Source organism: Schistocerca piceifrons, chromosome 1 (genome assembly GCF_021461385.2).
Source record: "Schistocerca piceifrons isolate TAMUIC-IGC-003096 chromosome 1, iqSchPice1.1, whole genome shotgun sequence".
Classification (NCBI taxonomy): Eukaryota; Metazoa; Arthropoda; class Insecta; order Orthoptera; family Acrididae; genus Schistocerca; species Schistocerca piceifrons.
Genome location: NC_060138.1, coordinates 989,533,982 through 989,556,225, shown reverse-complemented (window position 1 = coordinate 989,556,225; position 22,244 = coordinate 989,533,982).

The window sequence follows — 22,244 nt, the reverse complement described above, 5'->3', positions numbered from 1 at the left end:
TTTGAGAAAACGGTGAGGACACAAAACCTGAATCTACAGTATTTGCAAGATTGTGTCCTGTCATTTCGGATTCCTGAAGCAAGCTGTTGCCGACCGATCGATTGATAATGCTTCGCTGTTCACTAGTTGTTCACTGTCTACACTATTGTTTGCAGCCCACTCCAATTCCCTATGCACAATTACCAAATTACTACTTTGAACATTAGTTAATTCATTACTCGGTGGCGCTAACACACTGCTTTCGTCTTCACTGTCATTTCTCAGTTTACTTGGGAGCCTAGTGTTACGTTTTTCACATGCCATTATTGTCACAATATTTCACATGACAACACAGAAAAGCACAATTTGAAGAGGAAAATAAGAAAATACATTAACTTAGCACTGAAAATAAAATCTAGTTAATTGCAAGCGCAGCTGCGAAATACTTGATGCAAATCTACATGCATGCCACAACTGTTTTACTGTACAACAATGAAAAACTACAACTACAAAGGGAATTCTCTCTATAATTACGCACTAGCAATAAACAAAATCTACACTAATTACACAAACTACAAGAAAAAATCAGAAGATTCCAGTGAGGTATCCTCGGCTAAGGGTAGACATCTGAAACGTCCCCTTTGAACAATTATACATGACTGGGCTTAAACTGACACACAATATTTTTAGCGCAACGCAATTTGACTTTCAAAAATCTCTACAAAAGAATGGCCCTGACTAACATTAACCTATACCTTTCAAAAATCACTTACCTCACAAAAATCTTCGTTACTTAAGCTACAGCAATACAGCAAGCGCCACTACTGGCAGCTAAATAAAAGATTCAAACTACGGAAAGCATAGTTAGCAAATGAAAGATTTTAGTAGAGAACAAACAATGTATTTACCTTAATAGTCATAATATATATAGCAGTTCATGACATCCATTCTTACAAATGTACTGTTTCTGACGGACACACCTCCAGATTATCCATTCTCAAAAATCCGCCATCTCACTTCCCACATCCACCACCGCTGGCGGCTCACCTCCAACTGCGCAATGCTACGTGCTGTTCTCAGCCAACTGCCCAACACTACAATGGCAGACAACAATGCAAACTAGCCACAGACTGCACACAACACAGCCAGTGATTTTCATACAGAGCGCTATGTGGCGTTACCAATATAAAAACCTAAACAGCCTACTTACAACCTATATCTCTGACGTCGATCTGTTGTAGAATTTTAGAATATGTTTCTTGCTCGAGTATCACGTAGGAATCAACATGGATACCGGAAACAGCGATCGTGCGAGACCCAACTCGCTTTATTTGTTCAAGGGACCCAGAAAATATTAGATACAGGCTCCCAGGTAGATGCTATTTTTCTTGACTTCCAGAAGGCATTCGATACAGTTCCGCACTGTCGCCTGATAAACAAAGTAGCAGCCTACGAAAAATCAGACCAGCTGTGTGGCTGGATCGAAGAGTTTTTAGCAAACAGAACACAGCATGTTGTTATCAATGGAGAGACGTCTACAGACGTTAAACTAACCTCTGGCGTGCCACAGGGGAGTGTTATGGGACCATTGCTTTTCACAATATATATAAATGACCTAGTAGATAGTGTCGGAAGTTCCATGCGGCTTTTCGCGGATGATGCTGTAGTATACAGAGAAGTTGCAGCATTAGAAAATTGTAGCGAAATGCAGGAAGATCTGCAGCGGATAGGCACTTGGTGCAGGGAGTGGCAACTGTCCCTTAACATAGACAAATGTAATGTATTGCGAATACATAGAAAGAAGGATCCTTTATCGTATGATTATATGATAGCGGAACAAACACTAGTAGCAGTTACTTCTGTAAAATATCTGAGAGTATGCGTGTGGAACGATTTGAAGTGGAATGATCATAAAAATTAGTTGTTGGTAAGGTGAGTACCAGGTTGAGATTCATTAGGAGAGTCCTTAGAAAATGTAGTCCATCAACAAAGGAGGTGGCATACAAAACACTCGTTCGATTTATACTTGAGTATTGCTCATCAGTGTGGGATCTGTACCAGATCGGGTTGACGGAGGAGATGGAGAAGATCCAAAGAAGAGCGGTGTGTTTCGTCGCAGGGTTATTTGGTAACCGTGATAGCGTTACGGAGATGTTTAACAAACTCAAGTGGCAGACCCTGCAAGAGAGGCGCTCTGCATCGCGGTGTAGCTTGCTCGCCAGGTTTTCGAGAGGGTGCGTTTCTGGATGAGGTATCGAATATATTGCTTCTCCCGAGGAGATCAGGAATGTAAAATTAGAGAGATCAGAGCATGCACGGAGGCTTTCAGACAGTCGTTCTTCCCGCGAACCATACGCGACTGCAACAGGAAAGGGAGGTAATGACACTGGCACGAAAAGGGCCCTCCGCCACACACCGTTGGGTGGCTTGCGGAATATAAATGTAGATGTAGATGTAGATGTAGTTACAGATTGAATAACATTGGGGAGAGACTACAACCCTGTCTCACTCCCTTCCCAACCACTGCTTCCCTATCATGTCCCTCGACTCGTATAACTGCCATCTGGTTTCTGTACAAACTGTAAATAGCCTTTCTCTCCCTGTATTTTACCCCTGCCACCTTCAAAATTTTAATGAGAGTATTCCCGTCAACATTGTCAAAAGCTTTCTCTAAGTCTACAAACGCTAGAAACTTTGCCCTTCCTTAATCTAGCTTCTAAGATAAGTCGTAGGGTCAGTATTGCCTCACGTGTTCCAACATTTCTACGGAATCCAAACTGATCTTGCCCGAGGTCGGCTTCTACTAGTTTTTCCATTCGTCTGTAAAGAATTCGCATTAGTATTTTACAGCTGTGACTTATTAAACTGATAGAGCGGTAATTTTCACATCTGTCAACACCTGCTTTCTTTGGGATTGGAATTATTATATTCTTTTTGAAGTCTGAGGGTATTTCGCCTGTTTCATACATCTTGCTCACCAGATGGTAGAGGTTTGTCAGGACTGGCTCTCCCAAGGCCGTCAGTAGTTCCAATGGAATGTTGTCTACTCCGGGGGCCCTGTTTCGACTCAGGTCTTTCAGTGCTCTGTCAAACTCTTCACGCAGTATCGTATCTCCCATTTCATCTTCATCTACATCCTCTTCCATTTCCATAATATTGTTCTCAAGTACATCGCCCTTGTATAGACCCTCTATATACGCCTCCCACCTTTCTGCTTTCCCTTATTTGCGTAGAACTGGGTTTCCATCTGAGCTCTCGATGTTCATACAAGTGGTTCTCTTATCTCCAAACGTCTCTTTAATTTTCCTTTAGGCAGTATCTATATTACCCCTAGTGAGGTAAGCCTCTACATCCTTACATTTGTCCTCTAGCCATCCCTGCTTAGCCATTTTGCACTTCCTGTCGATCTCATTTTTGAGACGTTTGTATTCCTTTTTGCCTGCTTCATTTACTGCATTTTTATATTTTCTCCTTTCATCAATTAAATTCAATATTTCTTCTGTTACCCAAGGATTTCTCCTAGCCCTCGTCTTTTCACCTACTTCATCCTCGGCTGCCTTCACTACTTCATCCCTCAAAGCTACCTATTCTTCTTCTACCGTATTTCTATGCCCCATTCCTGTCAATTGTTCCCTTATGCTCTCCCTGAAACCTGGTTCCTAAATCTCTGTCGTACCATTATATAATCTATCTGAAACCTGTCAGTATCTCCAGGCTTCTTCCATGTATACAGCCATCTTTTATGATTCTTTAACCAAGTGTTAGCTATGACTAAGTTGTGCTCTGTGCAAAATTCTATCAGGCGGCTTCCTCTTTCATTTCTTAGCCCCAATCCATATTCACCTACTACGTTTCCTTCTCTCCATTTTCCTACTACCGAATTCCAGTCACCCATGACTATTAAATATTTGTCACCCTTCATTATCTGAATAATTTCTTTTATTTCATCATACAATTTTTCAATTTCTTCGTCATCTGCAGAGCTAGTGGGCATATAAACTTGTACTACTGTAGTAGGTGTGGCCTTCGTATCTATCTTGGCCACAATAATGCGTTCACTATGCTGTTTGTAGTAGCTTACCCCCATTCCTATTTTCCGATTCATTATTAAACCCACTCCTGCATTACCCCTATTTGATTTTGTGTTTATAACCCTGTAGTCACCTGACCAGAAGTCTTGTTCCTCCTGCTACCGAACTTCACTAATTCCCACTATATCTAACTTTAACCTATCCATTTCCCTTTTTAAATTCGGAGATCCGAATGGGGTCTATTTTACCTCCAGAATATTTTACCCAAGAGGATGCCATCATCATTTAATCATACAGTATAAGCTGCATGCCCTTGGGAAAAATTACAGCCGTAGTTTCCCCTTGCTTTCAGCCGTTCACAGTACCAGCACAGCAAGGCTGTTTTGGTTATTGTTACAAGGCCGGATCAGTCAATCATCCAGACTGTTGCCCTTGCAACTACTGAAAAGGCTGCTGCCCCTCTTCAGGAACCATACGTTTGTCTGGCCTCTCAACAGATACCCCTCCGTTGTGGTTGCACCTACGGTACGGCCATCTGTATCGCTGAGGCATGCAAGCCTCCCCACCAACGGCAAGGTCCATGGCTCATGGGGGGAGGGTTGTTCCCTTAAATGATATTAATTGTAATAAAATTTTGAGTTTGTTGTATAAAGTTAGATTTAGTTTATTTCAGATAATATTAGTCTGTGATGGTGTAACAAAAAAAAGCGAAGGGGTTAATAGTACTCCTAAGTATGTTCTAGTTCAATTTTATGATAAATTAGATATTTATAATATTACTTGAAAATACTGCCCTTCAGTTGCACAGGTGCAACCAAAGAGCTGTATTTTCAAGTAATATTATAATTTTCGTCTGCGGTTGCTGCATTATCGGTCATGTTCAAAATTGTAAATTAGATATGTTAGTTGATGGGTCAAATGCTGAGAACAATTTTTCACACAAGGTTTTTTATTTCAATTGCTCCTTTTCCTGTTCTTTTAATAAGATTAGCTTTAAAAGAGAAAAAGTTTATTTGGTTAAATAAAATTAAAGTGGCTGATACTATAATAAATAGGAAGAATCGGATAAGTGGCGAAATTTGAGAGACTTATATTTATAGCTCCTCATCAGATGTACACAATAATTTACTATTACTACCTGATTTTTTGGATTGTAATATTTACTTAGTTAATTTAGACTGACATATTAATGTAATATTTTAATGGACTCCTAAGATTATCTTAGATAATCATTTGATGACTAAATTCACAGAAGTTCTTACAACTACAATTGGTATAAACATATGGTTTCCTCCACAAATTTCTGAGTATTAACTGAAGAATAATACAGATCGATTTACTGTAAATATTCCATGGTTTAGTTGACCAGGTTTGGTGTTAGTTTAATATCCTAATGCAGGTCCAGTTCATGAGTGGTGGACATCTGAAGCTCTTGATAATACTTGTATATCTGTATTTATAGAGAAATTGGTTCTATTGTTTACTTACAGTAGTCGAAATCCATTATTTTCCAAGTCCCCTTCTGAAGTTATATAAGTATGAAATTTTATGTCTATAACATTTGAATACTCATACCTTCAGAACCATTGTCATCTAATTGTTTTAACTGCAGTTATTGCATCTACTGAATTATCACATACATATAGTAGAGGTAATGAGGATAATGCAATTAAAATTGCAGTGATAGCTGGTAATGTTGTTCAAATGGTTTCAATTAAGTGACTGTGAAGTATAGTTTGATTTGGGTAGCTGACGACTAGTATATAACTACATACATAGCCTTCAATTACTGTAATTAATAATAGTACAACTACAGTATAGTCATGGAAGATTGAAAATTGCTCTGTTAATGATGAGGCCCCATCTTTAAGTGATAAATTTAATCATGTTGCCATTAATTTTTCTAATAAAAGGTCAAATCATGATTAGTTAAGCTTAAATTTGCTGTAGTAATCTGCCATATCATTATCTAGAAATTAGTGGTAGTTCCAAGTAACTGTGCTCTGCTGGTGGGTTTTTTGTAGTCATTCAGTTGATCTACTTACATTAGCTCTGAATAAAATTGCTTGATATGTAAACATTGTTTCTCACATGATAACAATGAATATAATGATTATGCAATTGAAATTGTTGACCCATTGCTTGATATTACATTCAATAATGTATAGGCAACTGGGCAGTCAGAGTACTACAGTGGTATTCCTACTGATCCTAGAGAGTGTTGAAGGAAGAAGGTTAAGATTACTCCCATAAATATAATTATAAATTTTCTTTTTAATCATATGTTGTGTATAGTTAGGCATGAAAATAAAGGATGTCACCGAATGACACTGCTTATAATTGCAAATATTGTTCCTATAGGTAATACATAGTAGAAGTGTGTTGCTATATAATAAGTGTCATGAAGTACAATATCAAGGGATGAATTTGCTAACACTAATCCTGCTAAAACTTCAATTGTGAATAGCAAAATAAAGTCTACTGTTCAGAGTAATGGTGGGTTAAACTTGAACTTTGATTTGTGTAGTGTTGGCAACCATCTGAATACCATAATTCCCATTGGTACAACAATATTTATTGTTGCTGATGCAAAATAGGCCTATGTATCAACTAATGTCCATTCGTACTGTGAATATATGGTGTGTCCATACAATACATTCTATCACTCCAGTTGATAGTATACCATAGATTACACCCAATGTTCCATATGATTCAGTTTTTCCTCTTTCTTGACATACAATATATGGAATAATACCAAATCCTTGTAAAATTAAAATATAGACCTCTGGGCATCTGAAGAATGAGAATAAGTGTTGGTATAGAACGAGGTCACCTTCAATCCTGGGTGAAAGGATGATGTATTTAAATTTTGGTTGGTTGATAATGTAATAATAGCAACTTCTAGAACAAGAAGTGAAAGAAGAAGGTGAGGACAGATGATGTTTGAAGTAATCGCTGTATCAAGCAGAAATCTACAGATACCAGTCTTTGAATGCTGGTCCCTATTTTGACTGGAATCTTCTTACACATTGATCAGGGAGCCTGAAGATGATGTAATAAATTCATTCCATATCCTTAAAAGAATCATTCAAATGATCTATGGAACATGTAACTAAGTAAGTAATCAGCTAACTTTGAGAAAGAAATAACTATAAAGCTATGTCATAACTTTTCTAATATCCATTTTTAACTTTTAATGCACCTTCAGTTTACCTTGCCTTTCCCTCAGCAACATGTTGAGTACTGCATATTTATTTTCTTTTAGGAAGAATTTCTAATACATGGCATCATCCTATAAATAATGTCTGATGTTTAGAGACTTTACAGAGATGAGACAACTTCTTCAACTTGATAGCCATTCAAGATGTATTACTAATATGCAGATGTAATCTGGAGATTGTAGTAACCCTTGAAGATTGCAGAACTAGCAGTAAGTGTATTAGTTCCACTGACCCCCCCCCCCTCCCCCCACCACCACCACCCTCCAAAAAAAGAAAACTCAACAAAAGTGTACTAATAAAGTAGATGCAGAAGGAAATTAATCCTGTTTCACATTATCCAAAATGAATACATTGACTGTCATAATTGTAGCTCACTGACCATATTTGATTAGAAACAAGTAAAGTAGTAAGTGGTTTGCAGTAACACCAGCGACAGACAAGGGCACATTTTATGCCTTACAAAGCAAAGTACGACACAATCGTCGCAACGTTGTGTGGCGAGCCAGCCTAGCAAGATGTGGAAATGTTTGACACTGGGGTACCTAAGCGGAAGGGGCAGAAGCCTTTGGACACTGGTGGCTGCCGAAATGCTTGGAAACGTATAAATATCTATCCATTTTACGCTAAAGTCACTCCTGTTAGTATTGCAGCTCTATCATCATGGATCTTTGATGATTGGGCACCATCCACAGCTCGATTCTGCCCCAGGATAGTCTAAACATGAAACCACGGGACTTAGAGCACCCTCAACATCGGGACAGCCCCATTCATGGGAAGCAACTTGCTGGCAATCAATGCAGGGTAGTGGGTCACTGCCATTACGCCAACTGTCTGCCACCTGTTGGACAGTGTAGGGTGCGCAAGGCGCCCCACAACACACACAGCTCCTGCTTGCCAATGCCGCCATGACCCACAGTCATTGTTGACGGAATCTGTTTCGCTTACGAGAGTGCCCGGCATCCCGAGAAAAGCATCTAGGACACATAATTGTCATGCTTTTTAATCAAGAAAAAAATTAGTGTAATAGTATTTCTCATTTAATTAAACATCTGTGAAAAAGCAAGTTTCCTACAAGTGGAATGTTATAAAAACATATATATTTTGCAATAGCCTCTATAGGCCTGCCGCATCTACTTTAACTCGGTCGTATGCCTACAGAAACAATAAAAGATATATTGGAAATGAAAGCAGATATTACTTATCCCCGCCTCAGTTAAAGCGTTTCTCCTAATTTGACTACAGCCATATGGAAGATAATTTTGTGAAGAATGTGAGCAATGCGGCGTGTGTCAGCAGCGCTTATTGAATACTATTTGGAATGCATTCACGATGCCCTAGTAGTCTTCATCCAAACGAAATCTTAAATTTTATTAGGAAAAGTATAATTTGTATCTGATGACGGATTGCATTTAGGATTAAAAAATTGTACCTAACTACCTAGTAAGTCACTAAACATTGCAGAAAAAACTTCCAGGCTATTACAGCAAAGAAGTACTTCTTTCTGTAGAAAACAAATTTTTGTATGTGTAATTTGCCTACATGTTCCGTTTCAATTCACGAAGCGAAGACACATTCCTCCTACGGTTTCTTCAGCTGCTGCATCGTCGTAGGCGTTTTTTCGATGACAAAATGTCGTGATAAATAACAAGAGAGATAAGGGTAAATTTGGTAATTAAGTTAGGTGTATAGTATAAACACAAGTGTCCCGCTTTTTCTCTTTAAAATCTGATCAGGTTTCATATCACTGTCCGCACGCGATCTTCCAAGTTGCCTGAAATACCTGGACGCAACGCTGATCGCTGCTGAGCTGGCAGCGGACTTGTGAGAGCTACCGGCATGCTGGCCAGCGCAGAGCTTTGACGGCGCTGGCGGCAGGTGGCTGTGGTGCACCGCGGCTGTGCCTGCAGCTGCCGCCGCCGGGGCTGACCGTTTCTTGTCGGGTCGACAATGGCGGCTGGCCGGAGCCGCCTCATTACGGTGACAATGGCGGCAAGTTGGGCGCTCACAATAGGTCGCGGGGCCGCCTGCCAGCCCACAGATAACGCGCCGCCGGCTGCGGAAGGCCAGCGCACTAAACAGGGCGCATAATCCCCGCCCCGCTTCAGCCGCGCTATCGAATGGCTTGTACTGCCAGGTGGCGCGCTGGTGGCCGATTCCCCGGACTTTGTCTCCGAGCAACAAGTCTGAGTTCAGAGTCCGAAAGGCATTACGATCCACTCCTCATAAATATTGAAGTCGAAGTTCCGAGGGCAAGCAGAAAACTTCATCAGACCACCGTATGGGGAAGATATGTTATGTAAGGTTTTTTTCTTAAATTAAATGTGAAATAATTGTGCGAAAGAACAAGCTCTAACAACTCTATTAATTCAACTACTTCATGGCATTTAATGGCAAAATATACAAACAAGATGTAGGGCTAGCAGTGGGAAGTCCTCTAAGTGGAATCATTGCAGAAATTTTCATTAACCATCTTGAAAATAAACTTCTCAACGACAAAGACATAATAATCCAGAAAATAGAACACCACTGCAGATATGTTGATGACACATTCATTGTATACAATGGAACTGATGGAGAAATAGAAACCCTATTAAACAGATTCAATAATTTACACAACATCCAGTTCACCATAGAACATGAGAAAGGTAACAAAATTAATTTTCTAGACATGACAATAAGTAATACATTTGAAACCCTTAATATCACTGAATACAGAAAACCAACATACACAAACACAGTCATTAATAAATCTTCCACACATCCCAACTCACATAAACAAGCTGCATCCAGATCCTTCTTAAACACAGCACAGAAATTGCCACTTAATGTTGCCGATTATGAGACAGAAATGGACACTATCACACACATTGCACATAATAATGGATATCACGAACATGAAATAGACTATCACAATGCACATCTAAAAATAACAAGAAACAATATGACACAGCTTCCTCACACAACATCCAAAAACGTTACCACATTTAGGTGTCATTCAGACAAAATAGCCAAGCTGTTAAAAAAAAAAGACATCAGGGTCACCTTTGCCACCAACAACAACTTAAAAAAGAAACTAATACATATGTTACATCCTACAGAGACTTTTAACAAAGCTGGATTAATAAAATTACATGCTGTCATATCAACAAATATTACATTGGCCAGACGGGAAGAAATTTTAAAGCCCACTTTAAAGAACACATTGACTGTTTCAGACTTGGCAAACCAAATCAATCAGCTATAGCGAGACATATAAATTAAGCAGGACACAGTGGTACAATAGTCAATGATCTCAAAGTGCTACATAATTTAGAAAAGAGCTGGATAATGGATATCTTGGAAGAAACGGAAATATTCATCCGTGGCCACATGGGGAATAACGATATCCTGAATGAAATGACAGACTTCAAAAATTCACATTTCTTTTCCAATTTCACTACAGTACTCTTAGAATAAAAGATACGTAACGTGACAGTCGTTTGACTCTAGCCCCAGCAATAGCTTAGAAATATGGTGTGTTCAATAATACTGTAACAGGTGCTCAATTTGTAATGTATTTCGTCAACCTACATCTGTAATACGTGCAGAAGACATGTAAACATCTGACACCACATAGGTCGACAAATCGATAGTCAAATCGGAACCAGCTGTATTTCGACCGCCATCTTGTCCACTGCACTACAGAATTGTTTGTGATCGTGATTCTAAGTTACTGATACGTTACTGACAATTTGTGAACAATGACCAAGATAGCCAAGAGACCACGGAACTGGAAACACCTCAGCGCATCACAACGAGACTGCCACGCCAGAAGAACAAAGTGCTTGACCGTTACAAAACATTTTCGTGCAAACGTCAGTCCGGCTTCCAAAGTGACATCGCCTCTTACTAAGTTTTCTCTTCTTCTACATTATAACCACAGCATTTACGAAAAGACTTTGTAACATCAATTTGACCTTATAGTAAAGTTGTTTTTGTAATGCCATTTAGCCTGAAGATGAGGTATGCCCTCAAAACATGTCGCTAAGTAAATAAATAATACAATACTTGACAAAGTTTTTGAATAGTTGTGGTAATTTTAAAAAAAAATCTTTTCTTATTTCTTGAGACAGTCACGGTCGAAAAACAGTCAAAATGACTTCAAATTCGAAGATATATTGCTTTCCGCCCCTTATAGGAGAAATTGTTTGATACCTGACGTTCTCAAAATTATTTAATGCCGTGACGAGAAGTACATTCGCCGTGAATAAAGGACAGATCGACAGGCCAACGTAATCTTAAGACGCTAAGACTACACTGATTGCCAATCCACTGGGAACGCAATACGATGAGGTGACAGAAGTCATGGGATAACTGCAAATATCGTGTAGGACTTACTGTTGCTCGACGTAGTGTACCAACACTATGTGCCTTGGACTCATCAAGTCCTGCAGGAACATTGAGTCATGCTGTCTCTACAGCCGTCCATAATCGCGGAAATGCTGACGGCGCAGGATTTTGTGCACGACCTGACCTCTAGATTATATCCAATAAATGTTTGACGGGTTTCATGTCTGACGATCTGGTTGGCCAAATCATCCGCTCAAGTTGTCCAGAGCGTACTTCAAACCAATCGCGAACAACTGTGGACCGGTAACACGGCGCATTGTCGTCCATAAAAATTCCATCCTTATTTCGAAACAAGAAATGCATGAATGGCTGCAAATGGTCTCCAAGTAGCCAGACATTATCATTTCCAATCAATGGTCAGTTCAGCTGGATCAGAGGACCCAGTCCGTTCCATGTGAACATAGCCCAGACCATTGTGGAGTCACCACCTACGTGCACAGTGTCTTGTTGACAACTTGGTCCGTGGCTTCGTGTGGTCTGCGCCACACTCAAACCCTACCATCAGCTCTTACCAACTGCAGTTTGGACTCATTTGACCAGGCCACGGTTTTCGAGTCGTCTAGGGTCCAACCGATTTGGTCACAAGCCCAGGTGAGGCGCTGGAAGCGATGTCGTATTGTTAGCAAAGCATCCGCGTCAGTCGTCTGCTGCCGTAGTCCATTAATGCCAAATTTCGCCGCACTGTCCTAACGAATACATCCGTCCAACGTCGTATGTGGATTTTTGTGTTTTTTTCACGTTGTGTTGCTTGCCTGTTAGCACTGATAACTTCACGCAAACGTCGCTGCTCCCGGTCATTCAGTTAAGGCCGTCGACCGCTGCGCTGTCTGCGGTGAGAAGTAATGCGGCATTCTCGGCACACTATTGACACTGTGGTTCTCAGAATATTGAATCCCCTAACAATTTCCGAAATGGTATGTCCCGTGGGTCTAGTTCCAACTACCATTTCGCATTTAAACTCTGTTTATTCCCATTGTGTAATCATAATCACGTCGGAAACCTTTTTAGATGAATCACCTGAATACAGATGACAGATCCGCCAAGGCACTGACTTTTATACCTCCTGCACGTTATACTACCACCATCTGTGAATGAGCGTATCACTACCCCATGACTTTCCTCAAGTCACTGTATCGTTCCCTTCATAAACAGGAACTGTAACGCTCATACTCCTCTGGTTCGACGAAATTAAATTACATTTAATGAAACAACTCACAGAATCTGTCACATGACTCTTCACAAGACCGCTTAACCACCCACCCCCCTTTCCCCTTATCATCCTTTAAAGGGTATCGTTTCAAACATAAATTCTATTTGAAGGGTACACGAGAATAACTACCAAGGTACAGTTCATAAGAGTTTGAGAAAACCTCTTTTAAAGTGTAGTCACTCAGTGCTCAGTTCTGTGTGTAGCGAATGGCAACTGACACAAGTAAAAGTAAAGAATAATGATTTCTTACTAATAAGACAATTTCTTACTAATAAGACAATATTATTCACTTTAAACAGTAGACAGCAACATTGGAAACTGCCAAAATAAGGGCGACCAAAGTCCAAATAAATTCCAGTTTGAACAAGCTATATAAGCTTCGTTGTCACGCAACACTACTTTCATCCAAACATTTTATTTTATTTTTTTGTAATTACTCTATGCATATTTGATATAGTCTCACTTATAGTCTTTCTTGATACAGAATACGTATTTGATAGCTTCTGTAGAAGAAAGGTCTGGGAAGCACTAGAAATGAGGGGGTAGAAAAAGATACAACAAGCAGATTGGAGGAGATGTGCTGTGGAAATCTGAGTTGTATGAAAGTGGTAAATGAAAGGACGAACTGATTCCAGCAAACAAGTGGCATGAAACTAGGTAGTGCATTGTTACCTCTCCTCTTCATTATGCTCTAGGATGAGACAATAATGTGGCAGAAAAAACTGGAGAAGAAAAGATGAACGTAACGGTGTTCACAGTTGACCCAGAGAAACAGGGAGGAGGAGATTCAGAAACAGCTGGATGTTTGGGAAGAAACTGAGAGACACTATAGAACGAATATAATTTAAAGAAGAGTAGGAACCTGGGTACAACTAGAAATAAAGGTAGACCAACGAAAGGAATAGGTATTGAAGCTGAAAAATGTCAAGTATTTGGGAAGTGTGATAGAGGAAAATGGAAGAAGGGCCTGGAACCTGATTTGGAACAAAGACGTTCCACAAAAAAGCAAAGAAGTAATATATAGAATCTCTTCACTTACCTATGCATCTGAAACATGGCTAATGAAGTAAAGAGAGGTAAGCAGCTTACAGGAATGTAAAATAAATTTCCTCGGAATTAGGGAAGAAGTAACAAGGCGAGATAAAATTTGAATGAAAGGATAAGGGAAACAGTGAAAGAGGGAATCCTTGCAAAGCAGGTCAGGAACATCAAGGCTATGATGGTATGGGAACATAAAGTGAACGAACAACAAGAGGATTCGAAAGAAGATATATGAAAAGGAAATAGGAAGGAAACGACCAGGAGGAAGAGCCAGGAATAGATGATTGAAAGGTGTGGAGGTGGTAGTTGAAAAGGATGCGAGGACTGGACCAGAGTGGACATAGAAAGATGGTGGGAAAACAGGACTAGATGGCGAGGCTTATGTTCCAAGCAGACCCAGCTTGTGACTGGAACCTTTTCAATCTCATGATGATGATGATGATGACGACAAGTCAAAATAGTAATAACTCTTTTGTAACACTTCAGCTGAACATCGTCATTTACTCACTATCACTCTTCATATCGTTCCGCTGGTAATGAAACAGAATACTCCAGTGCAACAGAATTTCAGAACAGTTTCATTATTTGCGAATTACTTAACTTTACCCTATTGATACATAATGGCATCACATGCAGGTGTTGAGGCATATGATTTCTGTCGCACTGTTTGTCTTCGTATTACTTTTGAACACCCCAAAACAAATTAATGTAATGAAAAAACTTCCTGACAGATTAAAACTGTGAGCCGAATAGAGACTCAAAATAGCGACCTTCGTCTTTCACTGGCAAGTGTTCTGTCAACTGAGCTACCGGGACACTGCTCAGAACCCACCCTCACAGCTTTAATCCGCCAGTGATACAGCACTTTCCCGCGAAAGGCAAAGGTTCCGAGTTTAGAGTGTAAGTAGGCTGTTTATGTTTTCTTATTGGCAACGTTACGTAGCGCTCTGTATGAAAATCACTGGCTGTGCTATGTAAGTAGGCTGTTTATGTTTTCTTATTGGCAACGTTACGTAGGGCTCTGTATGAAAATCACTGGCTGTGCTGTGTGCTGTCTGTGGCTAGTTTGCATTGTTGTCTGCCATTGTAGTGTTGGGCAGCTGGATGTTAACAGCGGGTAGCGTTGCGCAGTTGGAGGTGAGCCGCCAGCAGTGGTGGATGTGGGGAGAGAAATGGCGGAGTTTTGAAATTTTTGTTTGTTCTCTATCAAAATCTTTCATTTGCTAACTATGCCTATTAGTAGTTAGTGCCTTCAGTAGTTTGAATCTTTTATTTAGCTGGCAGTAGTGGCGCTCACTGTATTGCAGTAGTTCGAGTAACGAAGATTTTTGGTGAGGTAAGTGATTTGTGAAAGGTATAGGTTAATGCTAGTCAGGGCCATTCTTTTGTAGAGATTTTTGAAAGTCAGATTGCGTTGCGCTAAAAAATATTGTGTGTCAGTTTAAGCACAGTCTTGTATAATTGTTCAAAGGGGACGTTTCATATGTCGACCCTTAGCCGAGGATACCTCACTGGAATCTTCTGATTTTTTCTTATAGTTTGTGTAATTAGTGTAGCTATTGTTTATTGGTAGTGCGTAATTATAGAGAGAATTCCCTTTGTAGTTGCAGTCTTTCATTGTTGTACAGTAAAACAGTTGTTGCATGCATGTAAATTTGCACTAAGTATTTCGCAGCTGCGCTTGCAATTAACTAGATATTTTTTTCAGTGCTATGTTAACGTGTTCTCTTATTTTTGCTCTTCAAATTGTGCTTTTCTGTGATATCGTGTGAAATATTGTGACAATAATGGCGTGTGAAAAACGTAACACTAGGCTCCAAAGTAAACTGAGAAATAATGGTGACGACGAGCGTAGCTTATCAGCACCACTGTGTAATGAATTAACAGACATTCAAAGTAGTAATTTGGTAATTGTGCATAGGGAATTGGAGCGGGCGGCAAATAATGGTGTAGACAGTGAAACAATTAGTGAACAGGGAAGCATTATCGACCGATCGGTCGGCAACAGCTCGCCTCAGGATTCCGAAATGACAGGACACAATCTTGCAAATACTGTAGATTCAGGTTTTGCGTCCTCACCGTTTTCTCAAATAAATAAGGCACATTTTCTGCTTTTCAAAATGCCAATATTGCCGGTTCAAATGCACTGCCGAATAGCACTGAGGAACATGTTTCAGACACCAGTGCATTGTTATTACAGTTAATGCAATAAATGGGGTAAAGGCTACAAAAGTTAGACACAATGGAACAAAATCTTCAAAAGTTAGACACAACGCTTGAACAAAATCAGAAACAAATGGGACAAAATCTTCAAACGTTAGACACAATGGAACAACACCAGAGACGAACACAACAACATTTAGACGCAATGTAACAAAATCTTCACACCACGCTTGAACAAACACGTGAAGATTTAACTACAGAGTTACATAAAATCGAATCGAAATGTCAAAAAGTCTGTAACGACGTAAAAACACAAATTTGTGAGCATTTCCAACCTATTTTTTGGCGTCATGAAGATGCATTACAAAATCACGAAGCAGCCATAAAAGAACTGCAAACTACTGTTCATGAAAATCACGACACCTTGCAAGTTAAAATTGACTCAGTTGCATCTACCGATTCGGTTATACTACTTGCAAAAACTCAGGAAAACTTAAAGGATACAGTAGATACGATTTCAACACAAATGGACACTCTGAAACATGGTTCAGAAAAACGCACAGAGGAAATAATTTCATTAACGGATAACGTAGCCGAACTTTCAGATCAGTTCACAAACTTATCTACAAAGGTAGATGATGATATGAATGACGCAAGACCTGTAGCCTTCACGGACACTGAAGAGTATGAACAAATTAGAAAATTCAAACAAAATCAAAATCAAATCAATACACAGTACAAAAGAGAAATCCGGAAAGTACAATATCAGTTGGCACAAGTAATACAAGAATTATATATTTCAGAGGACACTCGCAGTCCAGTATGGGAAGAGGGACAGATATTCACACTTATTTCAAAACGTGCTGAATCAAATGCCTCATGACTCCACGGCTTCACTACCTACTCTTGTACTGAAGAATGAAGAACCACCGAACAGAATCAGAGAGCTTGTACCTTTCCCGAATACACGTAAACTTCGACACAAAGACATAATTGATTTGGCTATTATAAATATAAAATCTGCAGCAGACAAAAGCAGAAACTTACACGGTTAAGCAAATGCAAAGAAATTATATATTGGTCAGAAAGTTCTCATTAAAGCTCATTCATTGTCACATAAGAGAAACACTTGAGTCATAAATTCTAGTTTACAATGGACCTTACAGAATCCGACGTATACCACATGATAATTGCGTTGAAGTTGAAACTCTGCGTACTAGGAAGAGTAAAGGTTTACACCACATTTCACATGTAAAAGCGTTTATTGAAAGGTAATCTGCTTTTTAACTTTGTCTTTGCCATATAACTTTTCACTTTACATTACTAGTATGCTTTGTCAGACAGAATCTGTTAATATGCAACAATGTCTGAAGTTAAATATCCAGTCAAGAACCAAGAGAACTTATTTAAAAAGAAATTACGAATGCATTGTTATTGTGAACAGACGACACAATGTTATTGTGTGTGTACATTCGTGCTTGTTAGTTGCACGATTATGTAACGACTATAAGGCTCACATACTTAGAACATTTACTAGTACTGCTAATGAGATTTTAATGCATCATTTTGGTTTACTTGAAAATACATTCTATATTTAAAGTACTTTCTGTGAGATACCAGATGACACAGTAGTTAGTTTATGTGACAGCTACACGATTTTATCACGACACTACTAATGAGTGACAATTTACAATGCTGTTTTTGCAGTGTATGTGTTTTATATCTGCACAGGTTTTCTGAATTATTCTGGAAAGTAAAACATGTTTTAGTAGTAACTTTTGTGGTATAGCTACAATGAGACAGCCTTTTTCGTAGCACAACAATACTTTACATTATAGTACTTTCTTCATCACTGCAATAAGCATAATAACTGCGATATCTATGCGCAAAGCATCTCTAATTTTTATTTATGATGAGGTAAGTACACTGAATTCAGCAGAACTTTGCTTACAGAGGACGATAACTACGACACTTCCACAGAATTATCTTACAACAAGACGCACATTTATCGCTACAGGACACGCATTTGAGTGATTAATTTTGTACTTGAACCATTTATTTTTCAAGATTTATGAATTACAAAGGTTTTCCGTGATACATTTCATTCCGATGCTGTAATCTGTAACACCTGAGGGTATAATTACATTAATCCTCAGGGGGATACACGCCTTCTTTGTGTACCATGTGTTTGGCAAGCACAAGGAACCCTAGCTAATATGATATTTGCTTATACAACTTTACACATCGGTACCATATTTCTCTAACACAGAATTACACAGCTATCTGATTATTTAACTGAGAGATAAACATTTTTTTACTACATCAGTGACACATGTTTACGCAATTACACAGTTGGGTAACTTCACACTTATGAAATTGTATTTTGTCTGTACTTTGTGAACTGTTCATATTTTTTCGGAACCATTGTGATACTGTGAGAGCTTTGAATGATGTATTTGGTAAGAGAGCATGAGTTTAAAGTACGTTTGAGGTAGATGACACTATTGAAATGAGTAGAGAATTTTTTTTAGGTTTTGACATTATTGCAGAAAGCTATGACGTTTTTGAGATTTGACTGAGGTGTTATGATGTTATTTTCATGACGACGATATGTATTATGCTGTTGAGGTATGTCTGTGATCAATAAGATGATGATACCATATATGAGGAATTTGATTATGCTACATATTTCTTATGATGTAATATTGAAGAAGTGTCGACGAATATGTACATGTGTAATAAGGTAAGGCATAAGGAGTAGTGGTTAGGGACTCTGATTTGTGGAAAAGGATGTTGGAAACCAAGAATTGTACTTTAGAATTATGAAATGTGTGTACATGTGTGAATGTATCACAATGTCACAGAAAATTTTTTGGAAATTGTTATATTTATAGGATTTTGTTTCTACACTTTTCTACTGTAATTTATCGACTTGTGAAATTTTATTTGTATATGAGACTGTCACTGTAGTGGAAACGTGTCGTAAATATTTCAGTAAGAAAGTTAAGTGACCAACTGCACGTAATGCGTCTCGGGCACCCAGCTGTGCGACAATCGCCTGGAAAATAGCCATTTGTGTGTGCCTTTCAGAGGCACTGGTGAAAAAAAAGGGGGCCATTATCCTCGCTATTGACATTCCTTTGTGAAAACATCGCAAATACGACACGCTCAAACTTGAAAACATATGATGACTCTGTGGAGCTCTTAATTTATTATATTTACTGAAATGTCTAATGAAATGACGAGAAATCTATTATGTCTGTACACTGATTATGACTACTGTCTTTCTAGTTGAGAGATTTTTTTTACTACCTTATGAAATGCTATATGGCTAATGAATGATGTTTCATGTCTTCCTTTGTACATATTCGCTCATCTTCTTTAATATCTAGCTGCAATGCAGCATTGGTTATTATAAAATTTAATAGATGTACTAATGTAAATGTTTTCTGTCTACAGATCCATTAAACAATAATTTTATAATCTACTTTCTTAAAAGAGGGAGCGCAAAAAGACATTTCCACTTCACAGGAATTGCATACATAATTTTTGTCAGTGACTTGGTAACTTGTCTGCTAGAGCAAGTTACAGTGATGCATCACTCTAGTGTTAAGATGTGACATAGGTATTAAACACAGCCATTTTCACTGTAATATTTTTTCTGCTTGAGCTTTCTCATGTTTAGATATAAGTTATTGCATTTGCTGCGGCTGTTTGCCAGACATAGTGCTACTAAATTTCACTTTGTATTACTCTGTTAAGCTAGTTTTACTACGAATTTATTTTTCTTGTTCGCTGCGCATTGCCTTATATTAGTTGTAATATTGCATTTGCTTTGCTAATTTATGCTGCTTGCTTTGCCATTTCTATTTTTTATCATTGCTGTTTGTGTTAACTCTTTTGTGCTGCTGCATTGCCTCGTTCCTTAGTTTAGCATCTGAGCTCAGTAGATTTAAGTTAGCTTAAGATGGGGTAGGCTATATAAGAGAACGAGTTGCGATGAATTGGAAGAAATGCATTGAGAAACTATAAGACAATGCTTTGGCCAAAAAAAAAGTATTTTGAAAGGAGATACGAATAAAAAAGTAGGGTTTAGGGACGACAGGTTCAGGTAGGATTTTCTTGGAAATAAATGATGAAGTAAGATAATGGAAAATAAATAATGAGGTAAGAAATGCGTGAACATATAAATACAGAAAGCATGCTTGGATAGAACTTTTTTGGTGGAAACAAGTGTTGAAATAAGAGGAAAGATATATGGAATGAAGTTTTGGGGTGGACTGCAGTACCAAATGTCACACTGAAAACAAACCCTGTCCTGTATTTTTGTGTTATTACACTATGTGAATTGGTGTTTTTCCTGTCTTAATGTGTTTACCTAATAAGAGTTATGTTGTAGAATTTTTCTGATAATATGTTATTTTCTTTGTAAAGATGTTTAGACATTATTTATTCTTTCCTGTTTTAATGCTCATGTGTGAAGTTGATGTTTCAAAAGTTATTCTGATCTTTTATGTATGTACTTATGTCATAATATCTGTAACACTGATGTATATGTATATTTCTATTCTTTTGTAAAGCCTGCGTTACTACAAATGTTATCTGTACTGTTATGTTATTTAATGATGTATTTTGTACCTTTGTAATTGTATCCTTATGTTGTAAATTTATAATTGTATTGACACCAGTTCTTCAAATTAAGTATCATTTCACTGCACACGTTTCTGTTGGTCGTAATATATGCACAGTATGTGAGCAGCTGGGACTGTTAGTGTTTGCACATGTGTTAATAATTCAGCAAGGGACTGGATAACAGCATTGCTGGTTCTAAGGACATTTAAAAAATAATAATAATAATAATTGTGAGTGCACAAATGGTGGCTTATGGACTTTCTATATTCTCCGCAACACTCTTCGATGGTGATTGCGCACCTGCACAGCCGCAACGGATGGCTGCTAGCCATCTCTACAAGGACTACAGTGGGTCTGCACCTTTGATGATTCACCAACACCATTATTTCTACAAGGACTGCAGTGGGTCAGCACCTCCGATGGGCCACCAGTACCATACTCTCTACCAGGACTACAGTGGGTCTACTCTGTGATGACCTACCTACCAATATTCTTCAAAACTTCGTCTGACTCTGCGGTGGGTTTGCTCTGTTGTAGCCCATTACCTGTCTGCATGTCAAGAGTCAGCACTGTCTTTTCGTTGGAAGGACAACACTTCTTCTTCAAGACTGCGTGGAAATCCACTACTTCTGTGTGCATTTTCTTCTACTGCTCAGACTTTGAGGGAAAAAAAACACTGCAATTTTACTGTGATAGATGATCAGGACTGTCTTTATGGACTCTGAGAAAATTTTAGCTTTTGACCAACAATGTATCAATAAGTGTGTGCATTTGCTATCTTTGTTATTGTAACTATGATAATTTTTTTCAAATCTGTATTGGCCACTGCCCAAAACAATTTGTAAAATTTTTTGTGCGGAGCGTGGGAGCCATGTAAGTAGGCTGTTTATGTTTTCTTATTGGCAACGTTACGTAGCACTCTGTATGAAAATCACAGGCTGTGCTATGTAAGTAGACTGTTTATGTTTTCTTATTGGCAACGTTATGTAGCGCTCTGTATGAAAATCACTGGCTGTGCTGTGTGCTGTCTGTGGCTAGTTTGCATTGTTGTCTGCCAGTGTAGTGTTTGGCAGCTGGATGTTAACAGCGCGTAGCGTTGCGCAGTTGGAGGTGAGCCGCCAGCAGTGGTGGATGTGGGGAGAGAAATGGTGGAGTTTTGAAATTTGTAAGACTGGATCTCATGAACTGCTATATACATTATGACTTTTGAACACTATTCAGGTAAATACATTGTTTGTTCTCTATCAATATCTTTCATTTGCTAACTATGCCTATTAGTAGTTAGTGCCTTCAGTAGTTTGAATCTTTAATTTAGCTGGCAGTAGTGGCGCTCGCTGTACTGTAGTAGTTCGAGTAACGAAGATTTTTGGTGAGGTAAGTGATTTGTGAAAGGTATAGGTTAACGTTAGTCAGGGCCATTCTTTTGTAGAGGTTTTTGAAAGTCAGATTGCGTTGCGCTAAAAAATATTGTGTGTCAGTTTAAGCACAGTCTTGTATAATTGTTCAAAGGGGACGTTTCAAGAGACTTGGTCTACTCTGCCAGGAAGTTTCACGTCAGCCAACACTCCACTGCAGAGT